The sequence below is a fragment of the Pecten maximus genome, chromosome 4 (assembly GCF_902652985.1).
Source record: "Pecten maximus chromosome 4, xPecMax1.1, whole genome shotgun sequence".
Classification (NCBI taxonomy): domain Eukaryota; kingdom Metazoa; phylum Mollusca; class Bivalvia; order Pectinida; family Pectinidae; genus Pecten; species Pecten maximus.
The window spans coordinates 20,300,869-20,319,512 of NC_047018.1; the positions used below are offsets into that span (position 1 = coordinate 20,300,869).

The 18,644-nt window shown below is 36.4% G+C and overlaps 1 long non-coding RNA gene and 2 other non-coding genes across 3 annotated transcripts; all 3 read left to right on the forward strand.

Annotated features, from left to right (window-relative positions):
• The first annotated feature begins 7,990 nt into the window (after positions 1-7,990).
• Positions 7,991-8,064, forward strand: Trnat-agu. Its single transcript has one exon. It is a non-coding gene; the product is annotated as a tRNA-Thr (tRNA).
• A 368-nt stretch (positions 8,065-8,432) lies between these two features.
• Trnat-agu lies at positions 8,433-8,506 on the forward strand. The gene has a single exon. It is a non-coding gene; the product is annotated as a tRNA-Thr (tRNA).
• Positions 8,507-12,374: 3,868 nt separating this feature from the next.
• LOC117325452 lies at positions 12,375-13,447 on the forward strand. The gene is made up of 2 exons (XR_004532261.1): positions 12,375-12,738; positions 13,146-13,447. It is a non-coding gene; the product is annotated as an uncharacterized LOC117325452 (long non-coding RNA).
• Positions 13,448-18,644: the final 5,197 nt, after the last annotated feature.

The window sequence follows — 18,644 nt, forward strand, 5'->3', positions numbered from 1 at the left end:
GTTGGTCTACAGACAATCCTCGTTGGTTTTCAGAAAGGCCTCGTTGGTCTACACATAGTCCTCGTGGATCTACAGACAGTCCTCATCGATCTACAGACAATCCTCTCGTTGGTCTACAGACAGTCCTCATCGATCTACAGACAATCCTCTCGTTGGTCTACAGATAGTCCTCGTCGATCTACAGACAGTCCTCGTTGGTCTACAGACAATCCTCGTTGGTCTACAGACAGTCCTCGCCGATCTACAGACAGTCCTTGTTGGTCTACAGACAGTACTCGCCGATCTACAGACAGTCCTCGTTGGTCTACAGACAATCCTCTCGTTGGTCTATAGACAATCCTCGTTGGTCTACAGACAGTCCTCGCCGATCTACAGACAGTCCTTGTTGGTCTACAGACAGTCCTCGTTGGTCTACAGACAGTACTCGCCGATCTACAGACAGTCCTCGTTGGTCTACAGACAATCCTCTCGTTGGTCTATAGACAATCCTCTCGTTGGTCTATAGACAATCCTCGCCGATCTACAGACAGTCCTTGTTGGTCTACAGACAGTACTCCTCGGTGTTCAGACAGTCCTCGTTGTCTACAGACAGTACTCCTCGGTGTTCAGACAGTCCTCGTTGGTCTACAGACAGTCCTCGCCGATCTACAGACAGTCCTTGTTGGTCTACAGACAGTCCTCGTTGGTCTACAGACAGTCCTCGTTGTCTACAGACAATCCTCTCGTTGGTCTACAGACAGTCCTCGTTGTCTACAGACAGTACTCCTCGGTGTTCAGACAGTCTTCGTTGGTCTATAGACAATCCTCGTTGGTCTACAGACAGTCCTTGTTGGTCTACAGACAGTACTCCTCGGTGTTCAGACAGTCCTCGTTGGTCTATAGACAATCCTCGTTGTCTACAGACAGTACTCCTCGGTGTTCAGACAGTCCTCGTTGGTCTATAGACAATCCTCGTTGGTCTACAGACAGTCCTCGTTGTCTACAGACAGTACTCCTCGGTGTTCAGACAGTCCTCGTTGGTCTATAGACAATCCTCGTTGGTCTACAGACAGTCCTCGTTGTCTACAGACAGTCCTCGCCGATCTACAGACAGTCCTCGTTGTCTACAGACAGTACTCCTCGGTGTTCAGACAGTCCTCTTTGTCTACAGACAGTCCTCGTTGGTCTACAGACAGTCCTCGTTGTCTACAGACAGTACTCCTCGGTGTTCAGACAGTCCTCGTTGTCTACAGACAGTACTCCTCGGTGTTCAGACAGTCCTCGTTGGGTTGGTCTACAGACAGTACTCGCCGATCTACAAATAGTCCTCGTCAATCTACAGACAGTCCTCATCGATCTACAGACAGTCCTCGTTGGTCTACAGACAGTCCTCGTTGGTCTACAGACAGTCCTCGCCGATCTACAGACAGTCCTCGTTGGTCTACAGACAGTCCTCGTCGGTGTATAGACAGTACTCCTCGGTGTATAGACAATCCTCTCGTTGGTCTACAGACAGTCCTCGTTGTCTACAGACAGTACTCCTCGGTGTTCAGACAATCCTCTCGTTGGTCTACAGACAGTCCTCGTTGTCTACAGACAGTACTCCTCGGTGTATAGACAGTCGTCGTCGGTGTATAGACAGTCCTCTCGTCGATCTACAGACAGTCCTCGTTGGGTTGGTCTACAGACAATCCTCGTCGATCTACAGACAGTCCTCGTTGGTCTACACCAATCCTCTCGTTAGTCTACAGACAATCCTCGTTGGTCTACAGACAGTCCTCGTCGATCTACAGACAGTCCTCGTTGTCTACAGACAGTCCTCGTTGGTCTACAGACAATCCTCGCCTATCTACAGCCAGTACTTGTCGATCTACAGACAGTCCTCGTTGGTCTACAGAGGCATGGGGTTACTATCCTAGTGAGGCATAGGATTTTTATCTAAGTGAGACATGGGGTTTCTATCTTAGTGAGACATGAGGTTTATATCTAAGTGAGACATGAAGTTTATATCTAAGTGAGACATGAGGTTTATATCTTAGTGAGACATGAGGTTTATATCTAAGTGAGACATGAGGTTTCTATCTAAGTGAGGCATGGGATTTCTATCTTAGTGAGACATGGGGTTTATATCTAAGTGAGACATGGTTTTTATATCTAAGTGAGACATGGGGTTTATATCTAAGTGAGACATGAAGTTTATATCTAAGTGAGACATGAGGTTTATATCTTAGTGAGACATGAGGTTTATATCTAAGTGAGACATGGGATTTCTATCTAAGTGAGACATGGGGTTTATATCTAAGTGAGACATGGGGTTTCTATCTTAGTGAGACATGGGGTTTATATCTAAGTGAGACATGGGGTTTCTATCTTAGTGAGACATGAGGTTTATATCTAAGTGAGACATGAGGTTTATATCTAAGTGAGACATGGGGTTTATATCTAAGTGAGACATGGGGTTTGTATATAAGTGAGACATGGGGCTTCTATCTTAGTGAGACATGGGGTTGATATCTAAGTGAGGCATGGGGTTTATATCTTAGTGAGGCATGGGGTTTCTATCTAATGTGCTATGCTAATCATACCCAGAAGAGCCAAAGAAACGATTCTTAAACATGATCACAGTCAAGCCAGTGGATACATCGACACCAATATGGCAACGTATATTCCCTCTACACCAATATCCGGCCTCTACTTTAATATGTCCACATCCCTCATTTTGAAGCATCTTCAGAAAAAGAAAGAATTATTTTTCTTTGGCAGTCTGTAGTTACAGCGTTTTCGTGTGTATTAATGCAAAACTTTACTTACGACGATATTAAAGCTACTTATGTTGTCAGCTGTAAAACTACACTTCTCTGTTGTTCCAGCTTTTCGGGGCTTCCATAAAGTGCAGAAAGTGTCCATGGAGTAGACGGTAACCAGTTTCGAAAATATCGTTAACGATGTCTGAATAATGCATTTCTGAGGATGTACTTTTAGTGAAAAACAAAACAAATTGTCTCCAAAAGAAATAAAATAGAAATTCTCCCCAAGATTTCTTTCGCCTAGTTGTTCTAGGACCTCGTCTAGCAGTTCATTTATCATCACTAACATTCACACACAAAGGCGGTATTAGATTTTACCAAAGAAGTACAATGGGTACGGATTGTCGACGAGCGACAGGTACTTGATATTGGGTTGGAGACAGAGATGTACACGTTGTCGTTTTGGTGGCAGTGTTTTCACTGGTGCGACTGTGATCTTTGTGTTTTTCTGAATAACAACAAAGAAACCCCGACACCTTTGGTTCGATAGCCACAAATTTGTCTTCCTTTTGGCTATCTGAATTTTTCGAGAAGGACTATTCAGTGTTAATAATAGCTACAACTAAAGGAATGCTTAATCTACAGAAATTTACGAAAGTCTAACTTGTCCAGAAGTAGGCTACTTATCTCTTGAGTCATTTTATCGAGAAAGTGACCAAATACTTTCAACCATTTACAAAAATTATATGACATTTTCAACGTTTTTAAAGACAAAATAACATTTTAATCGCCGTGCCATCGTATTTTCTCCTTCAGAAAGGAAACCCCTAGCCCCACTCAACGGAAACCAAACTTGGTGGTTTAACAGGGTTATATACTCTTTGACCAATAAGCGGCAGTTCCTCGAAAAGGTAGTTGCATCCAATGGTGAGTCTATTTGTTTAATAATTGATCAAAAATAAATCATTTATCAAAGCCAACTAATTATTTTGTTATTTGTAGAAACAAAAAATGGCGAATTATGGAAAAAGTTTTGGATATATCGATCGCGTTTTCCTATGGTTGTGGTTTATCTAGATATGTATATATATATTGCATATTTGCCAGTGAAATATAAAAAAAATCATCAAACTTAAAAATATATATATTTTCACTGCAGCGATGAGCAGTGAAAATATATAGAGTATAAGTTTTATTAGTTTGATAACTTTCTATATTTCACCGGCAAAAATGCAATAAAAGTTTTTCGTTTTAGACCAATCAGAGCGTACCTTTATATTCACCTCATTGAAACTTGCCGATTTTTCCAATCGAAGCGAAGATATATTAATTGGTTATATTGCTATATTTCTGAAATATTCATACTAGTTTTTGACAAAATACTCACTGGACATTAGCTATTCATGCTCAGATTATCCTATAACAACAGAAAACGTTTAGATTGCGTTAATCAGCACTTTCAAATTGGCGCCGCCAAGTTGACGTGGAGTAACGTCACAAAGGGATGACGTTATGAAATATGTTACTGATTCCCGCACTTTTTGACACTATTAATTTTTCAATGTTTTTTATTTAGTTTTAAGTATATAAAATGCAATAAAAAGAAAATTGGAGTGTTTCCCATTTAATATAAAACATATTTCACTTGTATGACAGAATATTTTCGGTATTTTTCACACGTGCTTCGCACTCATGAAAATATCGATGTTCTATCATACTCCTGCATGAAATATATGTTATATTAAACGGAAAACCATTCTATTAGCTCTATATATTTATGAAATGCTCCAGAGGGCGTCGAACCCTCGACCTCCAGTTTATTAGACTGGCGCTCTTTTTTCTTTTTTTTTCTATTTTTTTTTGTCCAAAACATAGGGTCTAACCAGTTATGGAGCCCGTATATATGTGCACACACATCTGACATTTGATCTCGAGTTAGTTTTCCCTCGGGTAATTCTATATATATCATGATAAATGAAGATATCATTTTGTCCGAAGGATTGAATAAGAAAAAAATGATCAGACAAAATGTTGTATTTGCTGCAATTTATTATATTTGTATTTAATACAAGATTGCTACTGTGTATAGATATATTTACTGATTTGTACTGATACTATTGTTTATATGTATTGTCTTAAAAACCGCAAGGACTCTCCCGCTTACATAATATGTCCATGATATGAAATGAAATTTAGTATTGAATCAAATTTTGCCCATCAAACCTCTACATTAAAATGTATTGCCCAATCAAACCTCTACATTAAAATGTTTTGCCCAATCAAATCTCTACATTGAAATGTTTTGCATAATCAAACTTCTACATTAAAATGTATTGCCCAATCAAACCTCTACATTAAAATGTATTGCCCAATCAAACCTCTACATTAAAATGTATTGCTCAATCATACCTCTGCATTAAAATGCATTGCCCAATCAAACCTCTACATTGAAATGTTTTGCCCAATCAAACCTCTATACATTGAAATGTTTTGCATAATCAAGCCTCTACATTAAAATGTATTGCCCAATCAAACCTCTACAATGAAACGTATTGTCGAATCAAACCTCTATATTAAAATGTATAACTCATCAAATATTTCCATTGAAAGATATAGTCCAATAAACCTCTGCATTGAAATCCTATCCGATCGATTTCCTACATTGAGATACCGTTCCCATGCAATCAGGCCTCTACAACCACTGTCACTGAACTGCCTTAACTTACGATATTTACACAAATTGTTCACTTTAATTATTGCCATGATGAATTTAATACTCTACACAACATCTTGCTTGTCTTTAAATACTGGTGTTCCTCGAAAAAAGGTAGGTAGGTCTAATGAGGACAAATTCAGGAGCGCTATCACTTTTAATTTGGGGAAAATACATTGATGATAAACATTTAAACAGATGAAAGACAAAAAAGTGATAGTTTATTTTTACATGAAAACTTCAATGACCTGTGAATTATCAACTAAATCTAATATATAAGACATGCATCTGTTATATATGAAATTCTTCAAAATGACCAATTATATTGTTGTAGAATCAAAACTAAAAGAGAGACATCAACTTTCAAAAATGATTAGTTATGTTCATGTAAACCTGCATGACGGGATCACATTTCCTGAGGGATCATTTAGACTTAGTGATGGTGGTCATTACAAATAAATTCTGTCGATATTAAACAGTATTCTACTGAAAGATAACGTCCAAGGTTGATGAGATTTTTGTTTTGTGCAGCATCGGGTTTATTGCAAAAAAGAGAGCTTTAGGGATTCTGATTACGTTCATTTCCCGGGTTGATACTGATAAATGTCAGTGTTGTATGTCAGTGTTGTATGAACACAAATGAATCTCCTGAGGATCTTTCTTTACTTGTAGATGAATTATCACAATGTTTTATGCTGCAAGAGGTTTCGTAAGATTTCAATTAAGACTTTTGTAAATATTTGCATTATAAGTAATCCAATATTGTCCTTCTAGGAAACATCTTACTCTTCGAGGTCAAAGTGAAGCTGGTGTTTTGTGTTAACTTTCGAGAGTCTTGATGTATTATACTTAATGCAAAAATACCTGTCATTTAACAGGCGGATTGGCTAACGTAGACGGTAAACAAAGTATTTAACACGTAAAGTAAGTTAGACTAGAATGGTAATGTTAAAACAAAAAAAACACATTACATACCGGTACAAGTTGTCTCCCTTCCACCAGTGAAAATCTAGATGACGTTATGCGAGATCTTTGTTTAAAGAATTCCACCGTCTAGATTCAATCTGCTGCTTCCTTGAAATTAATAACTTTCGCTTACACTATTGTGCTTCCATAATTTGTCAGTTGATTAACGAAAGCCAAAACGAGAGAATCTAGAGAGGCTGGTGTCAGATTGTGGTTGCGGATTCAGAAAGCAATAAGAAGTGTAATGACAAGGTAATGTGTTCAGTATCTAGTACTAGGACCATACCTATAGAAGACAAGAGTTGATAATGGAGACGAAAATTGTGCTTTGATGAAACCGAAATATGGGATGAGAAACAACTTAAAACAAATTACCATTTTCAAGGAGAATTCAAAGCATTCATCTGTATCAAATAACTGATCACTTGTATCATACCAAAAATGTTGTTGAAGATACGACTACTATATAAATGTATTGCGTTGTACGAGAACCCAAATGCATACATTATAGAGGAACGAATCATCTTTCTTTGGACACATATATATCATGTCAGTTTGGTGAAAATGCTCATAATATTTCAGACAAGAGGCCTACTGAAACCAAACTGACTGCCAAATAACGACAACGAGGAAGGCTTCCAATTGGCGGTCGTGAGTGATTATAATTGTGTTGATGACGCTTTCCCTCTTGATTTTCAAACAAGCTAATTTCAGTCTGTCCAAAAGTGATATGATAAGGTAATTTGATGTATATAAATAAAACTACGACGTTTTCTATAACTTCTCGTTCAAATAAGAGTATAACTGGTTACATTCACCTCACGTTAGTATGAATACTCGTGTCGGTTCAAAGTCCTATAACCCGTAACGAAACAGTCAAAGTGTTCATAAAACAACGAAATGTCTAATGGTACGTTAACAACAGTAAATACCTTCTGGTCGATCCAGAACAAAGTAGATACTTTGTTGTCAAACTCATTATACATATCTTTTCACAAATGCTGCTGTTTCGTAGTAAGGTAACAGATTCAATGAAACCACCTTTCGTTTGTATATATAAAACGTTTTATCCTAGCAACAAAACAATTTTACTGATTACGGTATTTTATACGACTTTAGAATGAGTATAATTACTGTTATTTTACGGACTTATTTATACCTTACACAAAATCCTGAAACCGAGCTCCGGCAGATTGGAATAAAGATTATTTTATGTGGGATTCGGGATGGGCACTACATTCCAATATAATGGTGGTTTGTATATGAATTTAGCTACATGAATGTTTTAATTTGTAGATATTGAATCATGAATTATAGTGCTGACTACCGTTGGTGTCCCTTTCATTGATTATATGGACCAGATGTGTCGTCCAAGAGGGAAGTAAAGGGGATCATTTCGATTAACTCATCGTTATTAAAACTATATATCCAATTCTTAGTAGATCAGCCTGATAAGAATTAATGTCCTCTCCGATAAGAATAAACTAAATACATAGATATTGAATACAAATAACTCCAATAATATGATGCAATAGACAAGTTTATATGTGATAAATATATCATTAATATACAGGCCAGTTATACCGGCTCCATAGCTCAGTTGGTTAGAGCGCCAGTCTAGTAAACTGGAGGTCGAGGGTTCGACTCCCTCTGGAGCCTTTTTAATTTTATACGTCCTTTACATTACAGCAGACATCTCTGAATGCCCTAAAATATTATACTGTAAGATTATATTCTAGGATTTTGTCAAGCGTTTGATTAAATCTTGAGAAAGTGCGACCTACATTCAAAATTTTAAAATCTACATCCTTCCCTTTAACTATTTAAAAAACAAATATACCTTAACTTATTTCTCACATTTCAATTGCTCTTCATTATTGACCCGTCTGATAAGAATTGATGTACTCTCAGATAAGAATTACCTACATGTCTACATACAAGTGTAAATAAAAATAACTCCAATGATATGATGCAATAGACAAGGAAGTTTATATACTATAAATATAGCATTCATATATAACCACACCGGCTCCATAGCTCAGTTGGTTAGAGCGCCAGTCTAGTAAACTGGAGGTCGAGGGTTCGACTCCCTCTGGAGCCTGCATCTTGTTTGTTTTGTTTTAAACACCATTCCTAGAATTATCTACTTAGTATTTAAATATACATGTATGCTACAGGGCCGACAAAGAGGAACTTAATAATCGATTCAAAACAAGAACAAGAACCGTAATACAATATCCACTGCTATCATCATATAATAGTAATAATTATAATGCAAAAGTTCTTCTAATTGTAAATTTAAATTCGAAATATTACTTATATCATCCCATTCAAGACATTCTCTCGTGCTCTGCCTCTATCAATTAATCTGCCGTGTTTACTTATTTCGAGGAGTAGAACATGTTATGTTGCACCTGGCAGAGATGAAACATAGAATCGATTACGGAAGACAGCAGCGAATAGTGAATAATTGAAATGAATACATAATTGTTATTAAGATTAAAAAAAAACCAGAACGTTCTTGGCCGTTGGAGTATCCCGTTGAACGTTACCTGTGTCAATATCCAACTAATACGATTTGGTAGTAAGGATGACGGCAATACTGCAATGTAGATTTTAAAGAAAAGAAAAAAAAAAAAGAAAAAGTAAAAAATAATAGAGGAAAAATAACACAAACCCACAACAAGAAATGCACACATAAACAATAACAACATACTTTTATTTAAATAAGGGGGGGGGGGGGGGGGGGGGGGGGGGGGAGCACTTCGGGATTCGAATAACTGTTAATCTTAAAACAATCAATATTTGGACACTGTTGTTGTGTTCTTTCATTTGTTGGTGGTTTTTTAGATAGTTTTATACGACGACTTTATGCATTTTTGTGACAGGCAGTGAATAGGTTGTCGGCAATGAAGCATGTTTAGATAGTTTGATGACAAGGCTCTATAATAATATCCTATGATTTCACACATGTCACTCATTAACACCAGATATGCTTAACTACAATTGCTTTACTGGTTCTTCCCTCTCTGACCTGTAATAGACAAACGTTTTGAAATCTTTAAGCATAAGTTGTACGATTAATTTTAAAACGGCCCAAATAATCTATGTTTCGTGGGCGTGTCCTGTTAAACAGATTCATTGAAATACCTTCCTAAACGAGCTTCTACAATCAGTCTAAATCTAACTTATTTTACGATATTTGCACACATTGCTCACTTTGATTATTGCCATGATGAATTTAATACTGCACATATCCTGTCTGTAAATACATTCTCGAAAAACTAGGTATGTCTGATAATAATTCACATTGTACATATGTACCTCTAAATACTTGTGATTTGCAAGATTTCCGGGGGAAGTACATTGTTTATATATAACACTTAATACAGATGAAAGACAAAAATGTGATGATATATTTTCACATGAAAGCTTCAATGACATGTGAATTATTAACAAACTCTAATAATAGAACCTACATCTGCTCTAGATAAAATTCTTTAAAATGACCAGGATTGCTGTGCAATTAAAACTGCCAAAAAGACGACAGCTTTCAACATCGTATTAGGTATGTAACTGTTAAATCAACCTCCATTTAGTGATCACGTTGACGGAGATACTATTTAAAGATTTACTGATGTTGGCGATGACAAATCAATTATGTTGATATTGAACAGTATTTCACTGAAAGATAGTACCCATTTGGGTGGTAATGGCAGTCAGTGTTTTATGAACAAAGAAGATCACAATATTGTTAAGCTGCAAGGGGTTTGGAAAGATATAAATTTAGACTTTTGTAAATATTGACGGTGTCTTCAGAGGAAACACATTATTCGTCGAGATCGGAGAAGATTGTGTCGGTTAGTTTTGATGTTGTAAAAAGGAAAATGCCAGCACCTATGCCCTAATATAGACATTTAACATGCTATTATAATACATATTAACCACATGGTAAGACAACTCACCAATTTCGACTAGACTGGATCCGGTTCTAGTTGTCTCCCTTTCATCAGTTTGAAATCGAATTACAGTTTGCTATTATTTATTGACTATGAGATCTGTGTAGGTAACTTTCATAGTCTAAGTGTTTTCTATGGCATCTTCGGAGAAGTAATTTCATTGTCTTTTTTTCCTAAGATTATAAAAATCAAAGTATACCCTTGTGCACTATACGGATGCGAAATCTGGTTACTTTCAAATACTGAACTATTAATGTTAGAAAGAACCCAACGTTTTATTGTAAAATCAATTCAAGGTCTTGATAAAAGAACCAGAACAGATATGTGTACCTCCTTACTTGGATGGACATCTATTGAAGCATACATAGATATCAAAAACTTTTGTTTCTAGGTAGGTTGTGTAGAATGAAAAGAAGTAATTTAACCAGTAAAATTTTTATTTTAAGATGTTTTTTGTTTGAAACAAATGGATGTGTTCAAAATGGTTATATACCGGATATGGTTAGAATACTTAAAAAGTATGAATTATTTGAGTTCTTAAAACTGTTACTAGATGATGGTACATTTCCTAACCAAGAATATTGGAAGAAAATTGTTTATAGATCTGTTACCAATTATGAAACAGTGGCTTGGTCTCAAAGAATGTCTGAGGATGCAGATTTTTCAAGATTTGCATTACTGCACGACTCACTAAATCCACACTATCTATGGAAACTAGCACTGCATTACCCAAACTGTCTCGACAATATAAGTTATATTATCAAAATCATCGTTTCCATTAGAAACTTAAATTCAAAATCCTTATGTCATTATTGTGGATATTTCTATACTGATATTGTGAACCATGTAATTTTAAAATGTTCACTAACAGAATCTTTTCGTGACAAACTGTGGTGTGCAATCGTATCTATTTCTGATATTGAATTTATTTCATATTTGCATTCATTGTCAGAATATATATTAGTTCACATTTTACTGGGAGGCCCTATGACTTATCCATTGGAAACAGATATACTAGAACAGTTCAGGCTGGATACAATATATCATATAAAGTGTATGCTTGACCTGTACGATGATCATCATATTCAAATCTAGTTTCTTCAAAATAATCTATAATTTTGCTCATTTTCAATCTTAAACTAATAATCATACCATTTATGTTAACCAAGTATATATATATATACATATCTATGTACATTGCTCCTTATCATATTGCCATGCATTTTCTGTAACATATATGTGTTTTGAACATTGTTATTATGTCATGCTCTTCATTTTGGAGGAAATAAAGGCGGCAATAATAATAATAATAATAATAATAATCATCATTTTGTCCGTTTCTGAACAATTATCAAGGGAGGCTCTCTGAATGTGGTGGCGGTGATTTCAGAACTCAGTGCAATATGAAGAGTAATGGCAAGGTTGTTTTCGTTTTGAACTCGGATCTTAAGGCTTACCTGTTGAAATCAAGAGTTAAAGATGTGCTTTGTTGAAACTGTAATATGGGATAATATACAAATCAAAAATGTCTATTTTCAACTAGAATATCTAACACTGTTTGGTCCTTCTAGGACTCGTCAGTGACGGAAGGAACATCATACAGCTGTTTGGTCCTTCTAGGACTCGTCAGTGATGTTAGGGGTATCATATATCGTTGGTCCTTCTAAGACTCGTCAGTGATGTTAGGGGTATCATATATCGTTGGTCCTTCTAGGACTCGTCAGTGATGTTAGGGGTATCATATATCTTTAGTCCCTCTAGGACTCGTCAGTGATGTTAGGGACACGATACAGCTGTTTGGTCCCTCTAGGACTCGTCAGTGATGTTAGGGACACCATACAGCTGTTTGGTCCCTCTAGGACTCGTCAGTGATGTTAGGGGTATCATATATCGTTGGTCCTTCTAGGACTCGTCAGTGATGTTAGGGGTATCATATATCTTTGGTCCCTTTAGGACTCGTCAGTGATGTTAGGGGTATCATATATAGTTGGTCCTTCTAGGACTCGTCAGTGATGTTAGGGGTATCATATATAGTTGGTCCTTCTAGGACTCGTCAGTGATGTTAGGGGTATCATATATATTTGGTCCCTCGAAGACTCGTCAGTGATGTTCGGGATATCATACAGCCGTTTGGTTGTTCGATGACTCGGCAGTGATGGTATAGGGACATCATACACTTGTTTGGTGGTTCTAAGACTCGTCAGTGATGTTAAGAACAGCTGCTTGGTCTTTCTAGTAACAAATGTTTGGTGACAAAAGTGGAAATCCAGAAGGGATTTTTGGAGAATAAAATGGACAATGGACTTTAACAACGTTTTTTGGATAACGGAAAACAGTCTCAAATCTCGTGCTGCATCAAATCTTCTTTGCTCAGGTAACATAATAATTCATTATCATTGTAAAGATAAGTCACAACAGTTAACAACCGGATGTGATAAGAAAATCTTTTTATTTCAAACAACCGCGGCTCAATCTGATCACCAATTTGTTAAAGTTTCGAGTTGTTTCCCTTATCCCGAGTCTCTGTCGAAAGATAAGCTGACAGAGATCACTCGGGTTCCAATGGCAATTCTAGATGTATATTAAATAAACATACATCAAAAGGACACAAGACGTGACTTTTCTAATTTTGCATTTACCCCACCTGTTAATGACCACATTCACATATCAATTTAGGAAGTTATTTTAAAGGCAACAATAAGCAAGCTAAATGATGTTATTCATAAAAAAACAACGAAATACTTTATACTGATAATAAAGTCACATGATTATCTGTTACAGTGAATATTTCCTGTTGATTCCAGATCGAAGTATTCTGTTGACGGACTCAATGTACGTATCTGTGGATTGTTAATTGAATATCATCACATATGTTCCGCTGTTACTTGGCGAGGGGAAAGATTCTCTAAAAACAATTATCTTTTTGTTAACGTTACAAGTAATAAAATAATTGCATGATTACAGTTGTTGCATCTGAAAAACATTGTAAAGTCTTAGGGTCTAAGGTATTCACGTGGAATTACAATTATGTTCAGTTTTCAGGGAAACGAATCTCAATGAAAATAAATCAATTTTAAAAAGTACCTTGCATTGTTTTGTTTTCACTTTCAGAATCGTAATTAAGGAGATATTGACGGTTGTTTTCACCGTCATTATCGTAATTTTAAAGTAGATATTGACAATTGTTTTCATTGTCATAGCCGTAATTAAGGAGATTTTGACGGTTGTTTTCATCGTTATACTCTTAATTAAAGAGGCTTTGTTGATTGTTTTCTACAAACTCATTGGAATATGATACAAAGACGCTAACCTTCCGGAACACATGGGTTTCTGTACAATCTTTTCATATGTTGAGGGCATATTTTTTCCTATCGAGGATTCAAATTTTTTATCTTAATATGCAGGGATATATCTTGATATGTGTCCCTTGGAGAAGACCTGACCCTTGTAAAACACTTGTTTTCGGCAATTGTTTTGGTTATTTTCTTTTGACGTAGAAGTAAATAAAGGCTTGCTTTTTGCGACTCATGTATGTTTGAAATAGCCTTTTGTGATACACGTCTGACTCGGATATTGGTCCATCACATTGCATAAGCTTATAACTAATTAAAAAGAGAGAAGACAAATTTACAATGCGACATTAAAAAATGACATCCCCATCCTGACACTTCGTAATGATCGCCGTACTTATCCATTATCATTAAACCTTCCCACACATGTTAAACTATGTTCTCAGTCGCTGTGAAAACCTTACCTAATGTTCAAGGTTGACGGTCATAAAATTACACAATGTGTCAATTTTATAGCATCACGTCATGTTTTCTTGTTTAATGAATAGTTTGTAAGATATGTCACATCAGGACGAAACTGATCATCAAGGAAGCAATTACTGGCGCTTAAATTATTTTCCTTTTATCACCGATATTCCACAAACAAGTATACTTTAGGTGTCGCCTTTTACGTTCGCTCATTAAAACTTCTTTACAAGGTGTTGAATAAGTATTTAACATTACAATAGGTCCTTACAGTATACAGATAAACATAGTTTAGACAGGTGGTATACTTTGGTACAGGTATGTAGACTAAGAAGAAAATACCACTAAGTATGTAGAACAAACATCCTTAAATGAAATAAGAAAAGAAATCTTACGAGATTTATAATTAAAGAAGGGATATTTGCGAGTTTAAAATATTGACACGATCGCCGGTATAGAGGTTTTACTATGTAGATGTCTGTCAATAACGCTACTGAGACTGATCCAATGGGCTTGACTGTGTCAGCTTTAACGCGTGAAAATGGAAATTATAAAAATGATACATTATCTGTTAACAGAATACTTATAAAAATGTTTATTAATTCTATTCTAAAATCTTTTATTATATATATGTTTATATCGTATATAGAATGTTATTTTCAGAAATTAGTTTTGAAAATAAAATTGAAAAGATAAATAAAAGCTAACTAAACTTTAAACATACAATGGGGCAGTGCCCGCACTATACGTATATATACATATACATGTAAGCACTAGTTCCGCACAGGTGTCCGTGGACAATTACTTTATGAATTGTTCGTTCACAATAGGCTATGCCTCCTCACACTTACACACCTGCGAGGAGAGCCGAGGCCCGCCAGACTGGCGCCATCTACACACTTAAGTACTGTAAAAATATACACAAACCGGATGGCTAAGTACTGTTTTCTGCTATTTACTGCGGTGCCAGTCTAGATTACCACTATGTGTTTTTTATCTTACAATATTAGCCGGATTTATAATGTAATCCAGAAATTACGTTACAATCTCTACTGGAGCGACCGACAGCCTGACTGATTAGCACCATGTATGTGTCCTTACATGTACACAGCCCATAGACAGTTTTAATATCTGTTTTAAACGTAACTTAAAAGGGATTACTCTATGTGAAGATTTATTTTGCATAATTTAAAAGATAGAAGTTTTTTTTTAATTAAAAACCTTTTAAGACCAAAGTTGGAAAATAGTTTAAAGCAGAACTAGATAAAAATTGTTGTATTTAGAATATACTGTGACAATTATATCATAGATTAATCAAACACTTTGGTTGATTTGGAAAGACAATAACGAGAACTAAACAAAAGCAAATATCTAAAAAAAAAAAAATTACGTACTCGACAATAAAAAATCGTTGATGTCTGCTGGACTAACGGGGTATCCTTGGACCAACCCTCAATATCAGTTAATAATTTTAATTGTTTAAGTCCTTTTCTGGATATGTTGCTTTCCAGTTGACAAAAATTCAGAACATGCAATGATGAACGAATGTTCGTTCTGATTATTTAAACTAACTCCGGCATATGTGGAATTGAAAAAAGGACAAGGACATACAATACAGAGATAAACAATATCACAGCGTCATCACACACGACAAACAATATCACAGCGTCATCACACACGACAAACAATATCACAGCGTCATCACACACGACAAACAATATCACAGCGTCATCACACACGACAAACAATATCACAGCGTCATCACACACGACAAACAATATCACAGCGTCATCACACACGACAAACAATATCACAGCGTCATCACACACGACAAACAATATCACAGCGTCATCACACACGACAAACAATATCACAGCGTCATCAAACACGACAAACAATATCACAGCGTCATCACACACGACAAACAATATCACAGCGTCATCACACACGACAAACAATATCACAGCGTCATCAAACACGACAAACAATATCACAGCGTCATCACACACGACAAACAATATCACAGCGTCATCACACACGACAAACAATATCACAGCGTCATCACACACGACAAACAATATCACAGCGTCATCACACACGACAAACAATATCACAGCGTCATCAAACACGACAAACAATATCACAGCGTCATCAAACACGACAAACAATATCACAGCGTCATCACACACGACAAACAATATCACAGCGTCATCACACACGACAAACAATATCACAGCGTCGTCAAACACGACAAACAATAACACAGCGTCGTCACACACGACAAACAATATCACAGCGTCGTCACACACGACAAACAATAACACAGCGTCATCAAACACGACAAACAATATCACAGCGTCATCACACACGACAAACAATATCACAGCGTCATCACACACGACAAACAATATCACAGCGTCATCACACGACATACAATATCACAGCGTCATCAAACACGACAAACAATATCACAGCGTCATCCCACACGACAAACAATATCACAGCGTCATCACACACGACAAACAATATCACAGCGTCATCACACACGACGAACAATATCACAGCGTCATCACACACGACGAACAATATCACAGCGTCAACACACAAGGACAGCTATATATCACATCACCAAACCATATCATAGCGTCAAGATACGACAAAATCATGAAATCTTCACACAAGGGCGTGGGGAGGGAGACAAAACACGTAGAGAACAGACTGTAAAAAGAACAAGACAAGAAATGAATAAAATAAAGGATAATATCTTCGTGCTGGAAGAAGTCCAGCATTTCCTGTACCGTGTGGTACCCGAATAGTATCAATGAAAGTCCATCCAGCATTATGTAATATGATTAACAAATCTTAAATTACGGCATGGACCGAAATAAGTTCAAAGTAACGATCAGATTCTATTAGTTGAGGACACTTCGATTGAAAAACGCAATTGAAGAGACGTTTAAACCTTGATATGAATATATATATATATATATATATATAAAGGTTATCGGATGATTTCTGAAACTAAGATTCTGTTACTTAACCGACCCTTTTACACACCATCTTAATTAAATCTTATTGAAATGCACAATCCCAATAAAGAGTGTTATAATAAGTTGTGATTCCGCACATGACTGGACACAGTGTACCGAACACCTGACAAACATCCTGAAGCTAGAACAGGGCAGTTATATTAGGTAAAACGTTTGAAATAAACAAGTATTATTTAGGAGTGTTTGATAGGTACAATGTAACTCCATATTTGAAGCCAGAATGAACTCGTCGTTATTTTGAAACCCTTAGGGATAAGAATTATCTGACATATCAAATCTGATTATCTCCTGTAGTAATCTAAGCAAACTCGAACTGGTACAAATATGGATTTTATCTATTATTATCATATTGTTCTATCTGACTGTCAGGCAAGGTTATGACCCCTCTGAGTGGAGGTCATGACCTCACAAAGTCGGTGTCATAGCCCCATATACTACATCAGCGTTTGCCTTTCCGATAAAAGGTTCAAGGTACACATTATATGAGAAAATAATTCAATGATGTTAATTTCAAGTTTTGTCTGTCTACCTTTTGTTTTATCTGATGTTTCAAACATGAGTATGTAAAGAATGTTAATTTATGTTAATTGATATCTGTATGAAATTACTTTTCAGGGATGTATACTATTAAAAGTATATACGCATATTTTTAGTCATTAGTCATGTTTATAAATAGAGTAATTATTAATATCCTTATGATAACTACAAAAGAACTCCAATAAAAATGTGAAAAAATATATTGATATACAATTTGATAACAGGACTATTATATAATACACGCCCCAGACTACTGACTCCAACACAAACACACTGGAGGTATCATATTTACAAAATAAACTATTAGTAGCAACCGTGACGGATTAAATAAAGGGAAGGCGACGTGTTGGCTGGATGCGGACATGGGTGATACCGTAGTGCCAGGTGAGGGTCCCCTAATCTCCACAGCACAAGGTGTGGGGTGATAAACAAAACGATGGACGGACTGTGGGAAATCCGGAAATGGTCGCTTTAACTGACGGCTCGGGCAATAGACTTTACTCCTAACACACACGTGTGTGTATTAAAGCTATCAAAGCCTGGAGCGGTTTTGAGTGTAAGAATGCATGTCAAAACTTCAGCGATAACATGTGGTCGGATCTCGCCCCAGCACAGGTGCTCAGTAGACAGACTGGCGTCAACTACGTTAGACAGGCACTCGTGTAAATAGCGGGGCTTACTAGGCTAAGACGCATAATCAACTTTTCTATAGGCCTTTTGTACACACTATTACAATACAGATCATAAGCAGCTGTTTCAAGTTTTTATGACCGACAACAAGGTTTTTTCAGGTGGTAAAGGTGAAATGCTATTAATTGATTCAGTTTAGTTTACTTAAAGTAGATATTTATCCTTTTGATAGGCAGGTACAATTTTATTTGGTTTTATGGGCCCTTCTCAGTTCGCGACAGACACACCGGTACTTTGCTCTGAAAGAT